The sequence below is a fragment of the Sceloporus occidentalis genome, unplaced genomic scaffold, assembly GCF_023333645.1.
Source record: "Sceloporus occidentalis isolate IW3139 unplaced genomic scaffold, rSceOcc1.0.p SCAF_71, whole genome shotgun sequence".
Classification (NCBI taxonomy): domain Eukaryota; kingdom Metazoa; phylum Chordata; class Lepidosauria; order Squamata; family Phrynosomatidae; genus Sceloporus; species Sceloporus occidentalis.
The window spans coordinates 3,364,427-3,390,319 of record NW_028317051.1 but is presented as its reverse complement, the minus strand read 5'-3'; the positions used below and the strand labels follow the sequence as shown (position 1 = coordinate 3,390,319).

At 37.9% G+C, this 25,893-nt stretch overlaps 1 protein-coding gene across 1 annotated transcript in view; it reads right to left on the bottom strand.

The window, feature by feature from the left end:
* LOC149286273 (BCAS3 microtubule associated cell migration factor-like) overlaps window positions 1–25,893 on the bottom strand; it is a 523,731-nt gene that overhangs the window by 3,150 nt on the left and 494,688 nt on the right. The window lies entirely within an intron of this gene.

Below are 25,893 nucleotides of genomic sequence, written 5' to 3'. Positions count from 1 at the left end.
AATATTGTAACCCACCCCCCAGACAGGCTTTATCTTGAGGTTGTGTTCAGCAACACACTTTAACTAGTTGTCTATTTATCTGTATTCAGTTTTGTGTATCATTACCTCATATATAAAAATATAAACAATTCGTTGTCTTAAATAAATTTTCTATTTTTTTTAGGATTTCACAATGCTTATATTTTTCAGAATTAAACAGTCCTAAACTGTGTGTGCTTGCAGAGACATGCTGAACAAAAATGATATGTGAAGAACTTTAATTTTAACATGGAATTGATCACCTTTTTTAAGTACATTCATCAGAACATGACTTGGAATAACAAGTGACACGGGTTCTTAAAAGGCCACCAAGTACACGTGACCACCAGCGGCATACGTGCAACCACACTCTATGGTCTTACACTCTTGCGGTGTGTGGCCGCATGTTGAAGGTCTGGATATGCCCCCTGAATGGCAACAAAGCTAAGTGTGGTGCCACTGGTCCACCAGGCATTTGCCTGGTTTGCCAGATGGCCAGTTCAGATAGAAAAGTGTATAACCTCAAAACCAGAGGCAACACCACTCACCAGCTTAATAAAGTAAAATTGGAAGGAGTACTGACAACATCAAAATGTTAAGATCCATTCTTTACTCTAAATTGTAAGTTCGGTTGAGCAGGGCCCACCTCACTTGTTGTTCAGTTACTACTTGTTATGTCCTCTTTACTCATTGCACAGCGCTGCTGAATAACAGCAATATATACACACAATAAATAATAATAATAATAATAATGAAAGCACCAATATGTAGCATTCGGCAGGGCATGGTGTTCTTCACACAATTTGTGTAAGGCAGACTCACACACAAGTACATCAGTAGCACAGTTCCTAGGAAAAAAAAAATCCCCAAAAGGGTTTCATTTCTGTCGCCCTACTTTTAGATGTTTCAGACCTGGCTAGACGTTTGTAAAGAAACGATTGCTCATTAACTAGTTCTGTGAAAATGTTTGTTTAATTCCAGGCTTTGTGGCTTCCTCTAGATGTGCTTGCTTTCTTATTATCCAATCTTTGCACATTATCTTACTAGTATAGGCATTTGCTTGTAACTGAGGAGACCGGATGCGTTTCCTGTTTAATAACTTTGATTAAATGAGCACGACGTGTTTTCTTTTCAGCTATTTAGCAATGAATTTGAACCCATTTAATCTTTCCTAAAATCTTTCTTTTTCAAGAATATGGTATGCTTCTTGGGAGCAGCTCATTTCCATTTTTCGTTGAATAGACCCTTATCAAGTAATCGCTTGGAGACTCTCGGCTCCAAGCTACTTTATAGCACTCGTGGAGACACAACTGGGTGTGGATTACCTGTATAACACCTACAATTAGCATTCTGTTGCTTATTGCTCACGGTTCACAAATTTCTGGGTGTGGGTTTCAATAAAGATTGTGTTTGTAAGTTTATCCCTAATGTAACTTTGCTTGACTTTTTTCTGAGTGATGTGATGCCATTTTGTTACTTAGCCCATCACTTCAGAGGAAATATAAATAAATAGTTTGGTATTTCAATCAGTAGGTCTAATCTCCCAATCATTTCTTGTGTGTGGATAATGTGCAGGCATAAGGCTGTAACATAAACTTTTTGTCCCAGTCAAGTGCTAGAAATCACAGAGTTTATATAAGATGATATGCTGTACCTCATTATCATTTACTGGAGTTTTTAATGGAGTATACCCTTTTTTTGTTGAAAGTAGTAACAATTTTGGTGCAAGTAAGGAAGCGTTATTTAAAAAAAAAATAAAAACACAAAGAAAAAGTTTATCAAGAAGAATCAGCAGATTGACAAAAAACTAAAACAGGATAGATTTTAAAAATAAATTCCTGGGACACTTTTACATAATTCTAACATTTTGCATATAAAGAATCAGAACTTAGTACCATCAAACTTAGTAGAAGTATTTATAAATGTATTCACAATAAAGAACGCACATAAAAAGCAAACTTCTGATTGAGGTATAACCATAGCTTAAATAATGCTTAATAATGGCATTTATGTTACATTTAATATCACTGATACAGACCACACAAAATGAGGACTGTCACATGTAAACCAAGACTGTAGGGAGATATGATGATTTATAGGTAACTTACGGGAATGCAGTGTTGATGTTGACTATCGTACCGTCTATGGTAGTGAAAGTAAAAGACCATTCAAATTCTGAATAATTTTGTTTCAGACGAATGGTAGACATCTCTGGGTACAAAAATCAAGGACCGTTACCTAAAAATGGCGACATCCGGCCGTATTAAAGGGCAGACATACATTAATGGGGAGGACTAATCATTTGGATCCAAATATCTTTCCTTATAGTATAAACATAATGTGGGTTTTTTATATATATATATATTATATATATTGCTTGTTTTAACAATGCATAACCTTGAAAATGGCGCTTGTACACTGAAACCTGTTGGGTAACACACACAATTATACATCCATGCTAACAATCATACATACATACATACAAACATACATACATACATTCCCGAAAGCAGCCTTGGTTTCACCGTCTCCCTGTGCTGGTTCAAAATAGTTAAGAAAGGGCCACACCGATCCAAGTCGGAAGGGTTCTTTCTAAATTATTTTGAATTGGTACGAGTAGACAACAACAAGGGGCCGCAGGGGTCGACCCATGTAGTTACGCCAGTGTAAGCTAACTAGTTGGTTAGGGGGCACATCTCAGGCATGCTTTTGCTCTGAAGCTAACATTCTGTTTCACAGATCTCAAGTCAAACATTCAGCCATATAAACTGTGTATACCATCTTTCCACGCTTTAACCTGGGTATTTTTGTTAGTACAGGTTTATGAAAGAGACACAGTGTTTAACACCTAATGACTCCTCTGTCATTTTCTATTACTAGGGTCGTTTGTGTTGGAACACAAAGCGCTCCTGTAGTATCTGCGTGTAAAACCAGTCTCACATTTAAAGCACACAGGGAAGTCGTGGAGGAGTTCGCAGCAGAATAAAGGTCTCTATTAAACTAGCACTCCGTTTAGACAATAACCTCAGCCAAACGGCCTTTCTGGCATTCACACCTACAGGAACAAAATATTCACCACATGTATGTCACCGTTTGTAATGTGGCTTGTGGACATGGAATATGGAAGGGAAACTGCACTAGATACAGTCAGTGCAGACAGAGATCTGGAGACATTGGTTTTAGCCATAGTCAATAAAAATGTTCCTCCAGCATTTTCTGCAAAACCGTCCATGCATAAGCTTCTTTATTTTTTTTTGCCTCAACATCCCTAGTCTCCCATAAGTTCAGGAAGTGAAAACAGTAATTTAAATCAGCAATGAGTGGCGTATCCCACACTAATACTGTACTTATCCTGTCTGATTTTGTGCTTTCATCTCCTGCAGTCCACAGCTGGCTTTGGTTAAATATCTCGCGTCAGAGCTTTCACTAGCGACGCAGCCATCTCTAGCAAAGCAGAGCAGAGTACCGGTCCAATCAAACATCATTAAGGCCGCTAAACGCCTTAAATGTTTACTTGTTTCCGTAGTAATTGCTTATCGGACAAAAGGAGTGTTCCAATCATTCAAATAATCTACACGCATCTGGGATTATTTTTTAACCCATCCACTGCTGTAAAAGCCTAAAATTAATTCCTCTGGTCTGTAATTGTGGTTTAAGGAGCATCAACATACAATATGCAAGCAGATTCCCTATTTAAGATCTTATTAGAACACAGATGTACAGCTAGTATAAATTGGATTTTTTTTCGGAACAAAATCACTATTAGATTGTAAACTTGCAGGAGCAGGCCCCTCTTCCCCTTCTGTAGCAGCTTGTCATTTTGTGTGATTTTCAATTATTTTGCTGACTGTTATCATTATAAATGCAGACATGTCATACCGATCTTTAAACCTACCCTAATTTAATGTAATAGTTGTTTTTTAAAAAATGCTGGTAATTTCCATAAACATCTTTGTTGATGGCTTGCAATCTTTCAGTATATTTCCCCATGTGATAAAGCTACCATTTTTAGTCCCCTTTACACATCACAATGATGGATACCATAATTAAATTAGAGCACAAAGTGGCACAATGACTCGTAGAGCATATACTACATCTCCCAAATATCCTATGCCATCAGGGTCCTAATCTGCTGGGATCCAGGAGTAGGCCAGGTGATATTTACATGTCTCCACAACCCCATTAGCTTGTCTGCAAAGCAGGGATATCATTGCGAGACAAGAAGACATGTTCATTTATCTGTATGTTTTGGGGGTTAATGGGGCAACTTCCCTGGTGGTCTAAGGTGGAAGAGGTGAATCTATACCTTCAAAAGCACAGATCTTTCTCATACCTTTTTGAAATTTGCATTAACATACATAGGCCACGACAAAATAAATCACCCTAACCTGGCACCCTTTGTTTCTTCATCCATAGAGTGGAAACAAGCTGAAAGAAGAATGTCTTGTGAGAAACTATAGTTATTTTTAATTCAGCCGGTCATAACCCATGGAATAAACATACGCATACCTCCCAATATTTCAAATTGTGAAAGAGGGACACTTTTTTTTTAAATCTCGCGGAACTCACCAATACAAGCAATTGCTCTTTAAAATGTCACGCTTGCATCGCCACTTAAAACACGCTTCATTGTTGTAAGCACAGTCATGCATATTAAAAATAACCAACACATTGAATTGAATTCCCATAAGGCTCAGCCAGACATACTACTTCCATGATGCTGGCTGAGCATCATGGTAAGTACAGCAACAGTAAAGCTGCAGATGCTAGCTGTGAACTAAAACTCATATGATTCTCAGCCAGCCAGGTGTCCACCATAATGCTGGCTGAGCATCATTGGAAGAGTAGTCCACAGCAGCAGAGATTTTTTTTTTTATTAAAAAAGGCTAATGTAAGCCAGGACCCCTACACACTGCCTTTACACACATACACTGCCCTTACACGCACACATATACATGTACACTGCCCTTACACACATATATACACGTACACTGCCCTTACACACACATACATGTACACTGCCCTGATACACACACATACATGTACATTGCCCTTATACAGACACATATACATGTACACTGCCCCCAGTTATGCACATCTGCCCCCAGGCTTGCCACTCTGCCCCAGAAATGCCTTATACCCCCTATATGACACTCTGCCTCCCTGATATGCCTTATGCTCTCCTATATGCCACTCTGTCCGATGATATGCCTTTTAACACCCTACATTCCACTCTGCCTCCAGAAATGCCTTATACCCCTATTTGCCACTCTGGCATATAGGGGGTTAAAAGGCATTTCATGGGACACAGTGGCATAGAGCGGGGTATAAGGTATTTCTGGAGGCAGAGTGGCATATAGGGTGTTAAAAGGCATTTCTAGAGGCAGAGTGACATATAGGGAGTTAAAAAGCATTTCTGGAGGCAGAGTGGCATAAAGAGGGTTGAAAGGCATGTCATGGGGCACTCTGCCTCCAGAAAAGCCTTATGCCCCCCCATATAACACTCCCCCCCCACCCCGACTTGCCACTGCTTCTGACTCCCTGGTGTCTGGTGGGGGCAGCAGGTGGAGGCCGGCGTTCATGAAATTAAAGGGGCTGGCGTGCACTTCGTCCCACGTCTTAAAGGGGTGGGATGAAGAGCTGAGGCACGGCCATTGGGCGGCGCGGTGTGTGCACGCCAGCCACTTTAATTTCATTAGGCGACAGTGGCCGGAAGACGCTTTCAATCCCGCTCGTCTGCCGTCTGCACGGACCTGCCGGCCCACTGGGAAATTTCAAGGTATCCTGGTGGGCCAGTTCGGCCCTGGCCTCACCCTTCCTCTGCCCCTGCAAAGCAGGACAGTTGGGGGGCAAGCATATGTGAGTAAGACCTGCTCTTGGTATAAAACATTATTTCTTTCACACTGCCATTTGCTCTAGGCTTATGCCAACACTGCTTTTATTTCCACCACCACGCATCCCAACATTTCCTGGATCCTAGTTCATCCAGTCCACAGGACTCCACCTACTATATATATATATATATATATATATATATATATATATATATATATATATATATATTTATATGCCTTGCTTTTAGAAGTGCACTATGTATTATGAGAAAATAATGTCATATGTTTAAATGTTTTAGATACATACGGCATATGAGGAAGTGGTAGCCTATTGTTTCACCAGAAAATACGTATTTGTTATCAGCCATGTTTACTTTGTCAGTCTGCTTTATAAGTGAACACAAGTTTCACAAAATAGAAAAAAAGAAATCAAGCATTGCTAAGCACAAATGTTAAAGCATTTTTATGGCACATTAATTCAATGCCTTAAGAAAATCTATATAGTCATCTTTTGCCCGGAACACTCATAAATTATGCTGGGTTTCTTTTTGTACATTTGCTGGAGTGGCCCATTTGAAGTCATGGTATTTTCTTTATGTCTGATCTAAAATAAAAAAAATCTCTTCTCTAGTGCATTATTTCTTTTAATGGTTTTTCCTTTCTCTCTGTTTGACTTCCCCTTCAGCGGGCTGTTAAGCACCATTTCAAAAATATCCTTAAAAAACCATTTGCTGGAAGAGATGACCCTTTACTCTACCTACTGAGAATTGCACAAACTCCTGTACATCGTGGCAGAAAAATGATACAATGACAGCCAGCCTGATGTGTCGAGGTTAGTAGGGAAACAGCACCAACTCTGAATGCAGGAATTATTCTTCATCGTCTCCAAATGTCGCAACACATTATGCTCAAGGCCTTAGCTTGCAGAAAGAGTGACCCTTGACTGAATGGAAGTGCTGAGGGAAAGAGCTAATTGTAGCTTCTTTTCACACGTCAGTCACTTTCCAAAGCACTGGGTCTTTGAAACCTGGAATAACGTTGCATATTTTCCCCTCTATTTTTAATTTCTGCTACCATTTAATATATATCTCGGTGCAATGTCTTTTTTACTTTTTTGTTCTTCTTAATGCATCAAAGCCGTTTGGTACAATGTCAGCATCTTAGAGACATAATATATAAGTCACCATAGGATCAAGGAGACAAGGGTCCTTGCATAAAGTGAAATATGACAGTGTTACCAGATGAAAATAGATCTAATTACTTGCATGAGGTTGTTTCTGGAAACAACAGCAGCAGACAAACATGGATACAGAACATACTTGGGAACTTGGCACTATCTTTTCATTCAGTCCTTTAGCAGAAATGATGTACTTTGTGGTGAGGACAACATTTCCTAAGCTTATATGGAACAAAAGTTTAATTGCCTTCAATACCTGAACTCTGATTATGAATTAGAATGGTCTAAAAAAAAACCCAGAAGAATACATTAAAGGCTGACAGAAAGTAATATGTGGCATGGATTTCACACTAACTCTTAGACACACTCCTAAGTAGAGTTAAAGGGGCTATGGTGTCTCAAAACTAAAATAGAAATATGATTAGGTAAATTGCTCCATTGTTTGAGGTCTGGGCAGACCAACAGGCCTAAAAGGTACACTTCATTATTCAGTCGAACCACTGAACCAGACGTGATGTCATGCTGTGACATCACTTTTAGTTCAACGCAGCTAAGTACCAGAGAGCATTACAGTGAAATTGGGCTTTGCTTTACAGTCAACATAAATGTATCACACTGATTGCACACATTGTCCTCATTAGTTGTGCCAAATTAGAGTGTTTACAGATAAAACCACCTCAAATAAAAAAATCCACCATTTTAAAATTGAACCTTATTTATATAACAAACAAACCCCTGTCTGTTTGTTGTTATATAAATAAGGTTCAATTTCTAAATTTCAAGTTTTATACAAGAAACCAGCCTGTCTAATGAATATACTGTCAACAGCAATGCTTTAGTACAATTTTATCTACTCCTATGAGTAATAAAAAAACACGATATACATTTTATAATGGTAAAGTATATGGTCAATTTTATATTATGCAAATTGAATGCTGAATAATGCATAATACTGCTATACTACAAGCAATAAATATAGGCATGCTATTCATTAAAATGATGTGACCCTTTTAACATATATTAAATACAGCGAAGGAAAACATTATTTGATCCCCTGCTGATTTTGTACATTTGCCCACTGACAAAGACATGATCAGTCTATAATTTATTTGAACAGTGAGAGATAGAATAACAACAAAAAATCCAGAATAACGCATTTCAAATAAGTTATAAAATGATTTGCATTTGCAAAACATGACTTAGTACTTGGTGGCAAAACCCTTGTTGGCAATCACAGAGGTCAGACGTTTCTTGTAGTTGGTCAACAGGTTTGCACACATCTCAGGAGGGATTTTGTCCCACTCCTCTTTGCAGATCCTCTCCATGTCATTAAGATTTTGAGGCTGACATTTGGCAACTCGAAGCTTCAGCTCCCTCCACAGATTTTCTATGGGATTTGGGTCTGGAGACTGGCTAGGCCACTCCATAACCTTAATGTGCTTCTTCTTGAGCCACTCCTTTGTTGCCTTGCCCGTGTGTTTTGGGTCATTGTCATGCTAGGATACCCATCCACGATGTATTTTCAGTGCCCTGGCTGAGGGAAGGAGGTTCTCACCCAAGATTTGATGGTACAAAAGGTGACGTTGTCCTGTCCCCTTAGCAGAAAAACACCTGTGGTAGCATTGTATCACTTGCAGAGCCAATAGAACAACAATCAGGGTATAAATAATGATTTCCCAATTTGAATCATTCATCTAAAGCATTCCAGTTACTGTAAAAATAAGAGTTTAATTTATTGATGAAGCCTGCTGCTTGAGTCATAATTTCTGCAGGTTTTGGTCCAAGCCCCTTTGCATCTTCTGGTGTTGTTTTCTTGCATGTGGAAATAACGCCATTTAACTCTTTATTCACGTAATGCATAATGTCCTCCAGAAAAGTTAAACCCTCATTTTAGCAACAATTTGTTCACCGAGTTCCTCACAACCTCAACTCCAAAGAGCAGTAGAAAAAAGAGGAATTATTGCTACCACAGCTATTAGCATGATTACAATTAGTGTTATATATAAAAGGTAAGGTAAAGTAGTAAAGTCAGTCCTCCCGTTTCCTTCACAAACCTTCAGAAAGGCTGCATGAACCACCAAACAGGGAGAGCAAATTAACAAAATAAATGAATTGGGAGAAGTAATTATGTGGACCATAAAAACAGGAAGTTAAGATGGCTGCTCAAAGTCGTATACATGTAAGGTAGGCTTTTAACTTCTATATTTCAATCCGTAAACTCTAAAAGGTAAGCGACAGATCCACTTTAAGTCATTTTGTAAAAATCATGCTATTTTTACTTTTAGCCAATGTCGCAATAGGGTTAAGGCCTAGTATGGTTCATGTGAACAGGACTGTTGAACGCAATGCTGTTTAGCTTAGTATTTTCATGTGCCCAGCTAGTAATGAAATAAGCAGTCACATTGCCTTTATTTTCCTTTTTATTCCCTTATGCATCCTAATTCAAGTTCATGGATGCTGTAAGACACGACGGGGGGATAAAAACTCATCCAACTCAAACTCATACAACACAGGCAGCTCAGGATGCACAATGTCTATGACCGGATGCCTGCAAGATGTCATAGAATTCTCCCTCTCAGTCCAGCCCCTTGTGACACAACTATGTGGAGCCTATAAGCTCCCGACAAAGCGCTTAAAAAGCCATTATTTATAATAACTGTTAAATGATGAGACATTGTTTACTCAGATTGCAAGATAAATTCTCACTTACAGAATGCCTGCCTGGGTTTCCTAAGAGTCATCTGGTTTTTATTTAAGAGCAAAAATGTAATTTGTCTCTTAATAGCAAAGCTAAAGCATTCGCTAGATTTTTATCTCTGACTTTCTGCACAACCATATTAATACAAACATACAGAGTTGACGCATCATGGTACAAAGATATAAACTAATGTATACAGTTGGTGCAGTTAAGCAATTAATGAATCCTACACTGAAGAGCCTCGAGATCCCGTCTGACCATTTTTATTGTTATGGGCTCTGAATTGTGCTATGCAATGCATTACCGAATTATATCAATATGGTAGGAAATCCATCCCCCCACAAAAAACTGTAGTCATTTTTTTAACTCAGTTTTTATAAGACAATCACTGTGTTATGATTATTAGTTTGTGACCAATGAATGCAAAATATAATAGTGGTAAACATAACCACCCAAGGCAGGAGCATTTTTACAATTCCCTGAACTTCCTTTCTACCTTCTTACCTTCCCTTCCTACGCTTTTAGCCTACTCCTCTGATATCATTCGGATCTACCTACCTTCAGTCAATCTTAGCTCCTCAACCTCTTTGTATCCATCTCACCTCAGCACTACTCTTCTTCATTCTGTTTCCCTGTCTTGCAGCAAATTATTTTCCTCTGATCACACTTCTCCCTTCACCCTTTACCCTTAAACAATTCTGCTGACAAATTTTATGGAGATCTCGGTCTAAAGAGAGCAAGATCTCTAATTATCAGTTATTTCGATATACTACATGCTACATGTACATTGACATAAAAGTGTCCAAATTAATGGCCAGTTTGGATGTGACACACTAAGGGAGTAGGTAGCAGCAGCCTGGGTGGACATAATATTGCAGCAGCATATTTAGGAGAAAAATAAAGTATTTATCCTTTTTACGTGAACAGATCTTATTGGGTAGAGCAACAGAGCAACTGGAGAGCTTTCTAATGCCGAAAAAGCTTCTCTTACCTTAACCTATCGAAGTGTAAGATATCAAGATGTTTGCTATACGAAAGGTATGTTGGAGGGAGTATATATATATATGTAAATTAATGCCTGTAAGTCTTACATATTTATTGAGATTTGCCAGTAAGTCTATCTAATAAAGTGCTTCTAAGTTAAAGGATTTTATGGGACTGCAGTCTATCATGTGCTTTGTTAGCGCAAGCAGCGTAAACACATAAAAGGCTGAGCAGTTCTTATAGCAGTTTACCACCAGGTGAAAATAGCCTACTGTTTTGGTTTCACACAAAAGAGATGTATTTCTGCAACATAGATATGATGATAACATATATATATATATGGCAGATAAGAGCTATTTGTCCATCTAGTCTGCCTTGGATTTCCTTAATCAGTCCTTGGTCTCATCTTGGCCTTATGCCTATCCTATGTCTGTTGCCTAACTACATTAGGCTCTAGCACTTTTGTTGAGAAGCTGTTCCATTTATCTGCCACCCTCTCTGTCTTACATTGCATCTAAGCCTCCGACCTTCTAGTTTTAGATTATAGCCTCTAGGATTTAGTTTATTTTTTGAAATAAACTTCCCTGACAGAAATAACCGTAGATCCTTACCACTGCAGTATCCCTTTAAAATACTATACAATCGATGCCTAGTTTTATTTCATTTAGACTTTGGAGAGACGTATATATTCAAAATAGTAGGTCTGCTGCTAATTGATTTACATGTTCGGGCAATTAAAATAACCCCCTGTTCAAGTGCAAGTGTGATGGGAATATAGGGGATACCTATTTATATAAATTATCCAGAGTCACACGTTTATATTGTATGTGTTTTTATTTTTTCTTTATATATTTGGAGAATTTCTCTGGAATTACAACACAGATATTATAGAAGATATGTTATAGCATCAAATTCTTTTATGCACATTTTGTTTTTTTCATTCTTTTTTCATATCTTTTTTTTTTATTGATAAAATAAGTGCCCAGTTCACTTTTCTATGCAAGTTTCTTAAGTAGGTGCTTCAGAGCACCAGGACAACATTAATAACAAAACCAAATTTGGGTTGAGATTTCAAATAGACGAACAGGCGCCCAAGGCCTCTCATGCAACTTCTTGAGGCAAACAAATAAACAGTATAATACATACCGCTTTTGTTAGCAGTTATTTGGAGACAAGCTGAACCAAGGGAAAACGCTGCCCTTTGTCACAAGTGATTACGGCTCACTTTTAATTATGCAATTAACAAACTCCTATAGGAGGACAAAAGCTTTTGTTTGCTGGTATGTCACTCCTCCTCTAACAAACACAAATGGTTCTAATTTGTCTTGGCCTGGCCTGCCTTTGTATGCCTTATGCAGTAAAGCTTACTTCAACCACAAAAGCCCAGTCTGACTGGATCCTACAGAAGATATGTTTTTACGCTATTCTATAGAAAGCCTATAGGAGGATTGAGGTTTACTGTCTATGTGCATGAATGTCAATCAATATTGCAGTCTTCATTGTGATCATGAAAATCAACAAAAAGAGACTGTAGCTATCCAAGAACATTTCAGTATTTGAGACATTAGGTACCTTCCACCATATTTTTTTTTATCTGTCCTGAAAAATGCTGTTCAGGAATATCAGTAAACGTATTATACAGTAGCAGATCTTGAAAAATGTACAAACTAGCTAGAATTACAACTCCTAGAGATGAGTAACTTATTATTCCTGCCAGTGAATAATATTGTCTCACCGTACATGTCCCTAGAATATGGCCCAACGGGCTACAATCAATCCAGGTATATACAGGATTTGCTCAGTTTTCCCATAGTGGGCCTTACCGTGCAGATTCAGCTGCATGTTCTTGAAACCAGCCACAGAGAATAACTTAACTAAGACAGCAATTGGACAGATGTACTGGCTAGACTTCATGATGGAGAACTCTTAGTTTTTTCATTTTATATAAAGCAAATTAGATTTTGACCTTGACCAGAACTCAATGAACGTCTCCAACTGAATGCTTCAAATTAGCTCCAAGTTCTTTCATGGTATGATTTTTAGCCTGTATATGCGCATTTAGGTTCTGTGGGTTCCAGATGCAAGTCATTCTCAGTGGCCTTATTTGTATTGTGTCAATGCATTTGTATCTACTTAGCATTATTGCAGTATTGATTGTCTCATTCTGCTAGATGTGTCTTTGTCTCAACTCTGGCCCGCTGAATGCTGGTCTTGAAACAGTTAAGAAAATGTTTATCACAAGACTGGCTTCAGAGTTGAAAGTAATGTGATCAGTAATGAATTTTGTGTTACATTAGGTTGTATAAATGGGCAGACAAGCGCAGACAACAAGTGGCCAGGAGTCAGGGCTAATCTAATGAAGAAAAAATAGAGACAGCACCAATTATACTTGGGGCCAGCTCGGAGCTGCTGCAGGGACTGCAAATGAATAGGTACAAATCAAATTACTGACTAATAGACGCACTACAAGAGGGGGCAGTCAATGCTAAATGCATTAAGGCCTTGTGACCTCCCGCTCTAAACAGCACAATCCCAAATTTGACTTCTATTCCTTTTCCCCCTCTCCCTCGTTTTCTTTTTCTCTCTCCCTCTCTCTGCCGAAATCAAAGAGGCTCTTGTTCACTTAAGAGTCAGGATGCAACAATGTTTCTTCTTAAATGATTGAAACATTTGGACTCTCAAAGTGGGGGAAGCACTTTAACATTATCATGACTGCTCTGCAGAAAGCTGTTCTAAGAGCCTTGCATTACAATACCGAAGACCTGTCAGCCTAGCTTTTAAAAAAGTGTCCACGCACCCTTCAAAGATGTCAGACAGAACAGAATATTTGATGTCCAGGAGGTTACACCATGACTTGGGAGTCTCTTCCTTTTTTCCTCTTTCCCCTACATCTTTGTTTGTTCATTCTTCCTTCCTGTCTGATGACTAGAATGTAAACATCTATTTTGTTAAAGAGATTTGGTTTCCTACTATTGAGCTCATTTATTTGAAGCAGAGGACATTAAACATAACAGCTGTTAATGAAAAGATATGTCTCAAAATAGACAATATTTGTCTAGGCATGTGGCTCCCAAGAAAGCAATCTTTTCAGAAGTGACATATTAAATCATGATACTTTTAGCTATTTAGGGTATTGTAAGCTATGCTGAGAATAGATCAAAAATGCGCAAGCATTAGAAATCTGTCATATCCTAGAATCAATTATACATCACATCTTAATAAATGCTTTTTTGCATAGGGCAAACCTTCACACAGCTAGTACAGCCTTTACGATGTATTTTTATGCGTCACACGGGTACTCACCTACGCATGATTCTCTGCGATTTGAGAATCTAGTTCTTGTGGCCTAGAAGCCCCTTGGAAATAAAGGCACAGCACTGAATGCATTACAGATAGCACAGAATGCAATGTAATCATGCAAATGTTTATGCCACATATTATATCCAGTGTCCCTTATTATTGCAAGCAGCGGAAAGCACTTGTACTTGGGAAAATACTCTAACTTCATGCACAGTGGTAGCTTCTCTTTCAACATTGCCATAGGGAGCAGGTACTGACTGCAGATCTAGCACATGCCTAATATCCAAATATAATACTATTAAAGAACAAAATGACCTTCAAAAGGGAAAAGACTTCCCCTAACTTTTGGAGGGTCATGTTTGTACACACTTATTTTTTTTTTTTTTCAGTAATAAAAAAAAATATAGAAAAATCATACTAGATGTTTAATACACTAATTGTTTTGTGCAGTCTCTAAAAACCTCACTGGTTCTGTTCTTTCCCAGCATACTGCCTATATTACTAGACGAGATGCACAGCAACGGCTCTGTTTAACGTCTCATAGAACAATGGCTCATTGGCTGAGGAACTCCCAAATATTGTGCAAAGGCATATAAGTAACAGAAAAGCCATCTGGGGAAAAGACAGATTTGTTGTGCTTTGCCTTAATGTGACCCAACTGACGTCATTCGGTTATCTCTAGAGCACAGCTCAGTCTACGTATGACAGGGTGGTGGACACTTTGCAGCAGAAGTGTTAAAGGTAAATAAAGTGAAGGAATTTAAGCATGGATGAGATACGCCTAATTCTTTCCAGAAAATAAGGCAAGGGTCAGTTCAAGTAACATTTCAGTTTTTGACTGCAGGAAAAAAAAGGGCAAGCTAGAAAGTTATTACTTCAATCCCTGCCCTCAAGCAGTTTAGAATAATCATTACAATTTACTTTATGCTGTCCTCCTCATTTTTAGCATAGAAAGACAGTCAGTCTGGCAGGTGTCTGTAATTGAGGACTAGGTGCAATTTTGTAGATTGCTTTTGTCTCAATCTGGGCATCATGTTGGTAGTGCTGGTGCAAATAAATCTACATTTACCTGGGAGGGTTTATCCCCCTTGACTTGTATGCTAATGGCTAGGAGATACTTGGATTCATTGCAAGCTTCTGTGAATTCTCAAGGACTTGACACAAGAATAACGAAGTCTACTTTGTTACCCTGGCTGAGCCCTGTTAGCTCCTTATCCAGTTCGGATGCTGGGGCGTAACTGATAACATTAGCCTTCTATGTGTGTCTAGTGCGTCCTACTTTCTACCAAGTCGGTTATATAGGTTTTACATTAGCTTTGCTCTTGTCAGAATTTGTGAACACTAATTACTCTTTAAACATGTGTTGTGATTTGCTAAATAGCCATTTTAATACCAGGTCACAACATGCAAAGCCAGCAGACTTTCCATAAAGAATTAACTTCATAACTGTTGCTAAAAGGCTGAAGCCTCTGCTTAAGGCCTTACGCCTCAATGTTTTTCTCCATGTATCCAGGATTTTTATTCTGGTACACTTTGGAGGTCTTGAGGCATGTCCTATCAAAAGTAAATCCTATCACTTACCATAGCTCCCACCCCATTTATGGCCAAGTTTAAGACAAAAAGGTTGATAAGTGAGTGCCACTAAACAAACTGTGGATGGTTATTCAGCAAATAACATTGGCTATAAGAGGGAATTGTTGGCCATGTATTACATGGTCAACAATATAGCATTTAAAATGTGTATTATGAAGAATCAACTAACCTCTTCATATAGGTCATAGTAAGAAGGTGTTAAAATGATTCTCTGGCCATCATATGTACTTTAATGCATATCATAGCCCAGAGATTCCATTAAATTGTCATGGTGTCACCTTGTAGCCAATCTCCTGTCATGTTATATACTTACCGTCAGTCAGGTCTTGTGCAAACTCATAAAGTTACTTTAATATGCATTATTGTTTGGTGAGGCTTTCTGAGACACACTATTGTGTATTAACTCAATGCTAGCTTTGAAGTCTCTATTTAGTGGAAAACCCAGAGTGCCTGGTAATTTACACCGTGACATACCCAAGCCGTTCCTACATATGGAAATGAGTTTTCCCCAAGTCAACCGCCATATCAAAAAAAAAGTAGTTTTGGGCCAGTAAAAACTCTTCAGAGGCAACAGTAAAATCTATACATTTTTTTTTGTCTCAGCAAACAAACAGAGTGCGTGTCAATTTATATTCATAGAATAATATAAAAAAACTAAATTGGATCTTGGCCCTAATTATAGAAATAATAGGGGATCTAAATGAAGCTTTGCCTGATTTTCGATTGACATAAATCTTTACCACTGGTAACTAAGGCTGGATCCCTAAGCAGTCTCACATACAAACTAGCCAAGCACCATACAACAATGTAGTATCTGTGTTTATGGTTGCAACTCTGCTGGTATTTTACCAAAAACCAAAAAGAACCTTACTATTAAGGCTAACATTGATTCTATGAAAGCAGAAAAAAGTGCCAGCCCCTGAAAACATGCCTTTACAAGTTGCATGTTCACCCACAGGAGGATGCATTATGTTACATCAGACATGACTGTTTAATGCATAAAATTGCTAAAACAGGAAAACGTGCCTTTTCTAATGTTCCAGGTAGAGACCTGCCAATAACGGAGAATTTAGGTATCAGTGTGGGGCACTTGGGATCATTCCATTTGACTAATGATTTCCCCTCTGTTTTTAAGTGAAAACCTGGGACATTCAGCACATAAAAGCCTATTATTTTTAGTTTTTATTTATCTGTGTTATTTTTCCCCTGCTGAGCCCATATGCTTATGCATTACGGTGGGATATGTAATTTATGTGAGTTAGTCCTCACATAAAACAGCAGTCATGTATGTTTTTCTTAATATTTCACCTTGTCTAATTTTGGCTCAGTTTTTCCATCATTTCTTTTTTTTTTTTTAAGTTACTTTTTTGTTCATACTTTCATGTGAATAACTGGCCTGTTTATCACAGATTTTTTGGCTTTTAAAACAGAAAGTTTGTGTTTATTTCATATTTGCTTTTGATAATTTGCCCATAGGTTTATACTACATCAAATAGCACGCTTATTATAAAGTTCAGCTGGCCCGTTTAAATAAAGTATAATTTTTACACTGTTCATCATCATCACCTAATTCAGCTCCTTCTTCAGGGCGAAAAATATATTGCTATTCGGCCCTTGAAAGGAAAAGAGATGGAAGAGAACTGATGGGTCTAGTTTATGAACACAGGTACGTGTACTTGGGCAAACAGAGACCCCCGGCGCATTTCAGTTCCTGTAAATGGTGTTTAAAGGGAATTTGTTACAAAGTATTTATTTTTACGTTAAAAAGCCTGACAGGTTGTTGTTCATCAAACAGATCTGAGCTAGGTTTATTTCTTGTTAAACATTCCATGGATCAACATGTGTAAAGATTAACTTGGCCTCTTAACGATATCACTCTTTCTGTGTCAAGGCTTAAGTTTAGAAACAAAATGCTAGCAATTATAGGACTGTTTTTTTAATAATAATTATATATATATATATATATATATATATACACACTGTTTGGTTCTCTACTGTACAAATTACATAGTCAAGACCCGAATGAGTTTGTTGATTATATATTTAACATTTTAATGTTTTATAGTGGGCAAAGGGACAGGGAGTGTAGACAGTGGAACAAAACAAAAGTGTATCATCAACATAAATATAAAACATTACATTAATATTTATTTTGGTAATTTGGCTGGTAAAAATATTTTGAATGCCATTCATTATAGTTAATGCATTTAATGGCATTTAACACAACAAGCTGCCTTTGAAATATAATTTACCTTTAAACCTTAGAAGCTTTGAAGGGATGATTATAAGGGCAAACAGAAACAGAGGACAAAAGTCTAAATGATTGGCATTTGTATTGCTTGATACACAAAGTATGTAGTGGCTCATGATACAGGAATCATGTTATAATCAATGGATTACATCTACATAACTGTAATTAGTTGGGTAAAGTCCACATGGCGCTAGAAACACATGATGCCTTTGACTTGTCAAGCTGTTCCTAAAAGGACCTATGTCACTGATTAGGGGTTAACCTTCTGAAAATGCCTACCGGATTTTTTGTTTACTAGTAGACTGTACACAATGAATCTGCCACTAAGACTTCATGCTATTATTTCCTTCATCTTCCCAAATGGATGAAATTTTGAAAAGGTACCAACAACACTTGTCACACACATTTACATTGTAAGGCAGAACTTTCGGTTTAACGAAGAAACGTTAAATAAATAAATAAATAAAATAAACAAAACTGTTGCGAGACCAGAGGAGAGAATATTCCCTTTTTTGGTCAACATTCCAAGAGTTGACTCCCCTTTATACCCCAAAAGATTGAATTTGTTAATTTCTGACTATTTTGATAAATAAACCTTCATTTGAGGTTGTTGTTACATTTCAGTATTATGTATTATTGTATCACAATGTATGGTTTGCATGCAATACAAATCCATAAAATGCTACACTGAAGTCTTGCTAATGTAAAACTGAATATGAAGTCTATAGATATATGTGCTCGTGGACCAAAAATAATTCCTCCCTTCCACCTCCCCTATTGGTTCATCCTCTGTCTCTTACAGTATTGCTCCAATTCTTTCCTTCTCAACATTTTCCACGTCGCAGACTTGCTAACACCTCTCACACATTATATCAGAATACAAAAAAGGTCATTTTATATTACTAAACATAATTACATTATGCACTTTAATGCATTTGATTGTGGATTGTCATCTCATATTTTCTTTTTACATCTCTAGCTTGCGCGTACCCATCTACTGGGCGTACCCATCTACTCTACTTTAGCCAGCTTCGCTGGTAAAGTAGGTATGCTGCAGTGTTTTAACCAGGTAACTAGTTTCTGTTCAAGTTATATTCATCGCTGGTGAGGCTGTTTGGGACAGCAGACTCTCTTTTTAACAAGTTATATATAAGCCTAAGAATTAAGAGTGATGAAACAGTTCTAGTTACCTTAAAAAAAGGGAAAAGTATAATTTTTGTCATTATATTGTACAGAGCTGTGACATAAGAACACTCCTCAAATGGATTGACTAGTATATTTAAACTTGCTATTTCCATTGTATGGTATGGATGATTAGCTGTAGTTTAAATAGCCTTAACCAAATTACAATTATCTATTTTAATAGACAATTGCATGCATACAGTTTAGCACATAACGTGCATCACATGGCATGTTTTAGATGGATTCTCACATGCTAGGAATAAACTTGCACTTAGCTTTTACAGCTACTTCCACAATACGTGGAATAGCTTTAGCTATGTATTTTTTTTTTCATTTACATATCTTAAATCGATTTTGTAATATTTCTTTCTATAGTATTTTCCTTTTTTCAGTTTTGATCCATTTATTCTATAAACTCCATTAGCCTTTTATTTTAAGATGTACAGTGACCTCTTTCATCATTCTGCTTGTCGAACTCACTGCTATTTCCATCAGTATATAATCTCTTTGCAAGCTAAGTCTGTTTGATGGCTTCTCTACCAAGTCCACCAACAACTAAAATCGTGTCTAGTTGTGAGCACCATGGGAGGGCTGACAAGAAGAGTTAAAGAACTTGGCCCACTTTAACTGAACAAATAAAATGTGTCGGAGTGAGCCTTGACTGGGATGGCGAGTAGGGCTAGGCCAGACGGCATTTTTTGAGTTTTGGGAGGTTATTTAAGGGTAGGAGTCATTAGGTTAGGGGCCATTTTGTGTGTCACCCTACCTCGTGTAGTTTGTCCCACCCTTCCTCCCTATTGTTTGTGGTGTTGGTTGGGGCGGTTAATTTTGTCACAGTTGGGGACGGAATTTGGTTTGGTGCCATTTCGGTGGGAGGCTCCTTGCTGGTGGTGCTCGGAGCCTCAGGTCTGGACATCTGGGTATGTCCTCCCCTGTGTTGGTGGTACCTGGATAGCTTAGGGGTGTTTTCGGTTTTTGTTATATATTCATGTTAATTATTTATGTTATTTATTGTGTTCAGTTTGGCAGTCATTGCCCTGTTAACGCACCTAGTTTTGGTTTAGGTTGTCTGGCAATGGCTTGGTAAAATAAATAAATAAAGGCTGTGGCCTTTTCTACCCCAATTTTGGTGTTGTGTTCATTATTGGGTAGTTAAAATGGTTGGGTGGGCCTGGCCCAGACATCAAGGGTACATCAGTCATGTTATGGAGCTTTTTGTGGCAAATATATAATGGCAAACGGCAAGGGTTATGTAAAAACAAAATATCATCATTTAGGTGCGTTTCATACAAAGTTTGAAAGGCAACAGGAATGTTCCATGGATTGTTATGGCAATAAAACACCCTTTCAAACTGCATCAGGGTCCCTTTTAATACGTATCCACTAGTGATGTTGTAAGAAGTGCTCACACAGTAATGCATACAAGTGCATGGTGACTCAGTGTAAGTTGCATATAGCAAAAGCTGGGTATATGGCTGTAGACATAAGGAGGAAACAGGAAGTTTGGAAAGCCGATGTATTGTTTATTTTATTTTAAGACTCAGATTCCTAAAGAAAACATGCTTTTCTTTCCACTTGCCTGCCATGTTAAATACTGATGCAAGCATAATTTATTTTAATCTCTGATTTTTTTTTTAAAATAATCTAGTAGAAATTATTTCTTTCAAGGCTAGAATTTCAAACAAGAGAAACTTGTTCACCCACTAAATTGAAACACATTTCCGAAAAAATCTAATGAACTTCATATTGATTTTCAAGCCATCTCTGTTTCAGGAACTAATGAAACTTCAGAGTGGAAATGTTAGCTGTTATTACATGTTTTTTTTACATACACCACCTGCATACCAGAAGCCCTGTAAAACAGTCTATATGATGGTGTTATAATTGCTGGGGCATGTGCAGCCTCAAACTGCACATTTTAAGTTTTCATAAATGGTTAACATGGCAAGTACAACTACAATGCTCCCAGAGACCCACATAAATTTATCTTCCTCCAAGAACCATCTAAGATCTCCCATTAGTGAATTATATATTAGTGACTATAAACTTGTTTGAGCAGGGTTATATTCCCAACAACCTTTGTGGTGTGTCTGCTATTGCATACCTTTTTAGGATGGGCAGTCCATCTTTGGGACCCAGGTCCCTTTTTTTCTACCCTGATGTCCTTATTTTCTAGGAGAGTGTTCTTCAGGACTAAGGTCACAACAATGCTAGTCTCGGCAAACTACCTGTGCATGCAAAATGCAGGAGCTACAGGCAATGACATATTAACCTTGGGGGCTGCACTAGTCCTAACCTAGGGAAGCATCCCCAGCCGCTCCCCTCCATGGTCAAATGCCAAACGCAATAAAGTGCGCTGTATGGCTTTAGGAAACGGAGCACCGTGATATCATATCCCTGCATGCTGTGTCTTAAAGACACAAAGAGCGTTTTGATGAAGTCATTCATTGCATAAATAGGCTGCTTAGGGAGACAAAAGATCCCCAATCTAACTAGCCTATTGTGCAGTGATACACTGGAGGGCTTGGTTGCCTCCCTGGTTTGTACCAGGCTGCCGACCTAGGCCAGAATATGTCCCTGGCCACAAGCTGCCTTGCAACCACTGCCGGGTCACATGATGTTGACCCCTATTGAGCTCTCATCTCCTGTCGGTGCATAGAAAGAAAAAGTTAAATCTTTGTAGATGTCGGGAAGCATCCTAGTAACCATAACAACCTGGCCTCAAAATTCGTAAATAAAATACACTATTCTTCTTCCAAGATAATATCACTATAGCATTTGGCTGAACACGTGTTCATTAATGAGAATCACTACAGACAGATGGCCCAATTTTGCTTGTCCCTTTTTCTCTTGCAGATTGTTTACGTTTTTAGAATTACAACTTCATTGGAATTCATTTTTCAAAGGCAATTATAAAGCATGCTGTACTGTTATGTTTAAAAATGGAAATTGCCTAAAAAAAGTGAACGTACAGTGGCCACATGTAAAACATCTATCATTTAAGAAGTGTTAAATTGGCTATTCAAAATATGCAAGTTTTTGAGAAACTGCCAAATATGTGGATGAAGATTAATTATAAAGAACACAATGGTATTTCACTATCTCTGAGCATAATATGGATAAAAAAAAGACCTGGTAGTAGCTATGACTGAAATTGGTGCCAACAGCTCACAGTAAAAATCTCCCTCCTTTCTTCATAATTATATTCCTTCCCTCTGCAGCAATGGTAGGATAGCTTTGCCAACTTTCATTACTGTACCTGGGAACTTTATGGCAGATGAGCCACAGCTCCTTCTTATCCTGCTCCTGGGAGAAAGGAAGCGTGTGTGGCTGTACATGGGTTGTGTTTACCTGTGCATGGGATTAGCCCTAGGTAACCTCTGGAGGCTGAGAAGTGGGTAAAACCAGGACCAGGAGTGGCCAGATATTAACCTGGAGCCACAGAGAGGGGGTGTCTCATCTGGGTAAGAGGTCTACATATGAAACTGCAAGTGCCTGTAAGTTGGCAAAAAATGTCGAGGTAGAGGGCATAGGTGGCTACGTGATGGGATGGGCCCTAGGAAGGTTTCTGTACTTCCATTGGAGTTATTAAATTTTTAATCCCCAATCCATTAAGCACAAAATGGCGGTTGAGAAGGCATCTAGGTGGGCTCTATTCAGTCAAGTCTGGTCAGTCTATTCAACCCTTAACCTGACCGACTGCTCAACTGCTTAGCGGAAAAGTCACCGTACAAAGATATTGCTGTCAGTGGCAAGGCTTCTGGTGCATATGGGGCATTTAGTGAAATGACCATAACAAAGCCTGTCACTGCCTACCCTTTTTGGTAATTTATGGAAGCCATTTTTTTGGAATTAAGCGCCATGCTATATTTCTCCAACAACCTCTACAATTAAAAATACTTGTATCAAAATAAACATCACTTGAAACTTCTAGTAGCAGTAGTAGTTAAAGTAGTCTTTAGGGAGGTATATAAATACTCCACCAAAGAAATGCAAAGTGTGGCATCACATCTGGCCTCTACCATACAATATGGGCAGAGTATTGTGTCATGCTTTCTTCCACAAATAGCACCGCAAGGACAGTATGTTACCAATTATAGGAGCCTGAGCATTTCTGTTCTTTGTGAATACAATGAACAATAAAGGCACATTTGTGTTGTTTTGGTGGTAAACATTTTACACACTTGCAGATGCTAATTTTGTTGTATCAACACTTTTATATACACCCCTCCTTTACGATAACTAGTACTGGGGCCATAAACATGACAATTAAAAAAGAGCGCTCGTGGGTGAAATGGTAAATGGAACGAGTCATGGAAATAGCAGTCTGACAAATCCAATAAAGATCACATGAGGAAAGTTTAGAAAACATGGAAAACAAATAAATAAGGAAAAAAAACAATTACATATTTTGTCACAGCTCAGTTAAAAAAAAAGACATTAAGGACAATGGGCTCTGGCACACTATCAAACACAAAGCGAACAAAATAACAAAGACAGAATCACATAAAACTTTCCTAAATCATGTCAAGAGTTATCCTGCCTGCAGATTCTGTGATGCCAAACCACTACTCTGGTTCTTTCACACGTGACTGTATGATACATGAATAAATCGTGCAATTATATTGCCTTAGGCTTTGCTGCATGAACATATATATAACATACAAAATATTTATATAAATACATTATATTTAGGTAGTGTCCCTAGTAATGTGTGCTTTTGTGGATGATGTTAGATGAAGCAGTGAGCTGAAAAACTAAAGTTTTGGATGGGTGTCCTCAGTTCCTGGTTACCTCCACGCCTTTAGCGTCAGCTTCTTCACAGCTCTCCAGCATCACCTCTCCTAGTCAGACTTTGGAATAAAGGGAACTATCCTCTGATAAAGACAGACTCCCCATACGTAAAAAAGATGCATTTTGTTGCTTTTTTCCCCAACACGCAGCATCCATAGTTACACAATTGTCCCACACACCAAATTGCAAATTGCTAGCTCATCATGAAGATAAGCTTGTAAAATTAAATACATATTTGCTACATAATTTCATATGTATTCCTTACAGCTTCCATTACACATGTATACCTTACAGGATAGTGGGAGTTGCCCATTAAAATTGCTATTTGGTGAGATGCAGTGAGAATAGGGGCTTCTCACTAACAAATAGTTTGTTAGTTTAACTTTATTAGGGTCACCTGGCTTGATGGCTGAGGGAGCCAAAAGCACAGATAGCCTGAGGACAGTGCCTTTCTTTGCATAGGGAAAAATGAAGTCCATGCTCCCACTTTTCCTTCTCCCAGAGCTCTCACATTCTTAGTGTCTTCTCTCATGTCAACATGTTACATGATGCCAATGGAGGCCTTGAAAAAGTAATGTCCTCTTGGGCCCCCATATTCCACCAGGAACAGACATGCTTGAGGGCCTTTCATTGCTCATTCAGAAGCAAGGCCACTAAGCATTGGATTGTAGCTGTGCACTGACCAAAAAAGTTCTGGAACTGGTTACATATTTATAGCCCTTATGTATTAGGGCAACAGAGAGATCCCATGTATTGCTCTGTAATTTGTTACCTAGCCCTTACCCACTAGGTTAAAGGCTACCAATGTCATTTACATTCTAAAATCCATATTTTTAAAGGTATTCAAAATGTGACCAAAATGTCAGGATACCATATGCTATATAATTCAATGTGCAATATTGTCACACAAGTAACAAATGACCAAGTGAAAGCAAAACCCTCTACAATTACTGAGCAGCTCAACATTTATAAGTGTCTGTAACGCCTCTTAACCTCTCTTGAGAAGGGCACCTTATTAGATCTAGAAAAAAAAAAGAGATTATTTATCTATATAATTGAATGCTACAGAGATGGATTACTTTGCAATTAAAGACCCAGGAGGCAAGTAGTATGTGTACAATACAGTCAAAAGGGAACATGGTATGCATATTTTTGCTCATCTAAAGAGAGGAAATAAGGACATGGATAAAAGAAGTAAAGAAAGGATTACAAAAAAATCTTACAATAAAACATTGGGTATTCAGTTTCTTCTGCACTAGATTATTGGGGCCATAGGCAGGTCATTCCTTCCCCAATCACTAAGTGTGCGCTTAGCCTTCTCACCAAAAGAGAGATTTGGCCTCATGCTCTCTGTTTTTATGTATTAAGAGCGACATCTGGTATACCTTACTTGTCCGAATAGATGATTCTAATGCGAAAGGAGAACATGGCCAAATCTCTTTTATGCCCCATACGGTGCACAGTACGGGGCACTATATTTTTTTTAGTTTTTAGACATAAATCTTCACCACTGCCTTAGATTAACACTGAATTAAATCAGACCTGATCCTTTTGATTATTTGGTAGCAAATAATAGCGTTAAGCTTTTAATATTCTGCATCTTTTGTACACATATATTTATTTATATCTGTTTTTGTACTAATTGCCTGATACTTAACAAGTTCAATATACTTATTATCAATGCTAATCCAGATTGAAAAGGAAGAAACTGTTTGGTTAGGAAAGTACAATGCACGAGATGAACTAAAATAGACAATATTATTAAAAAATGTAACATAGTCAACAGAGTACCTAACATTGTCAATGACAACAGAAACCAAACAAATGAACTCTGCCAAATGTACAAATTAACTCTGACATATTGCTATACAGTAAACATAATTTACCATTTGTTAACAATAATGCAGTGCATATAATACATTCAAAAAAAATGTTGGTTGAAATGCAGTTTGGAATTGTGAATTTTCATTTTCAATTTTGTTGTATGCACTACATTATTATCCAATTTTTAACTAAACAATTACCTGCATGGTATGTTTATAAAATAACAGGCAATAATTAT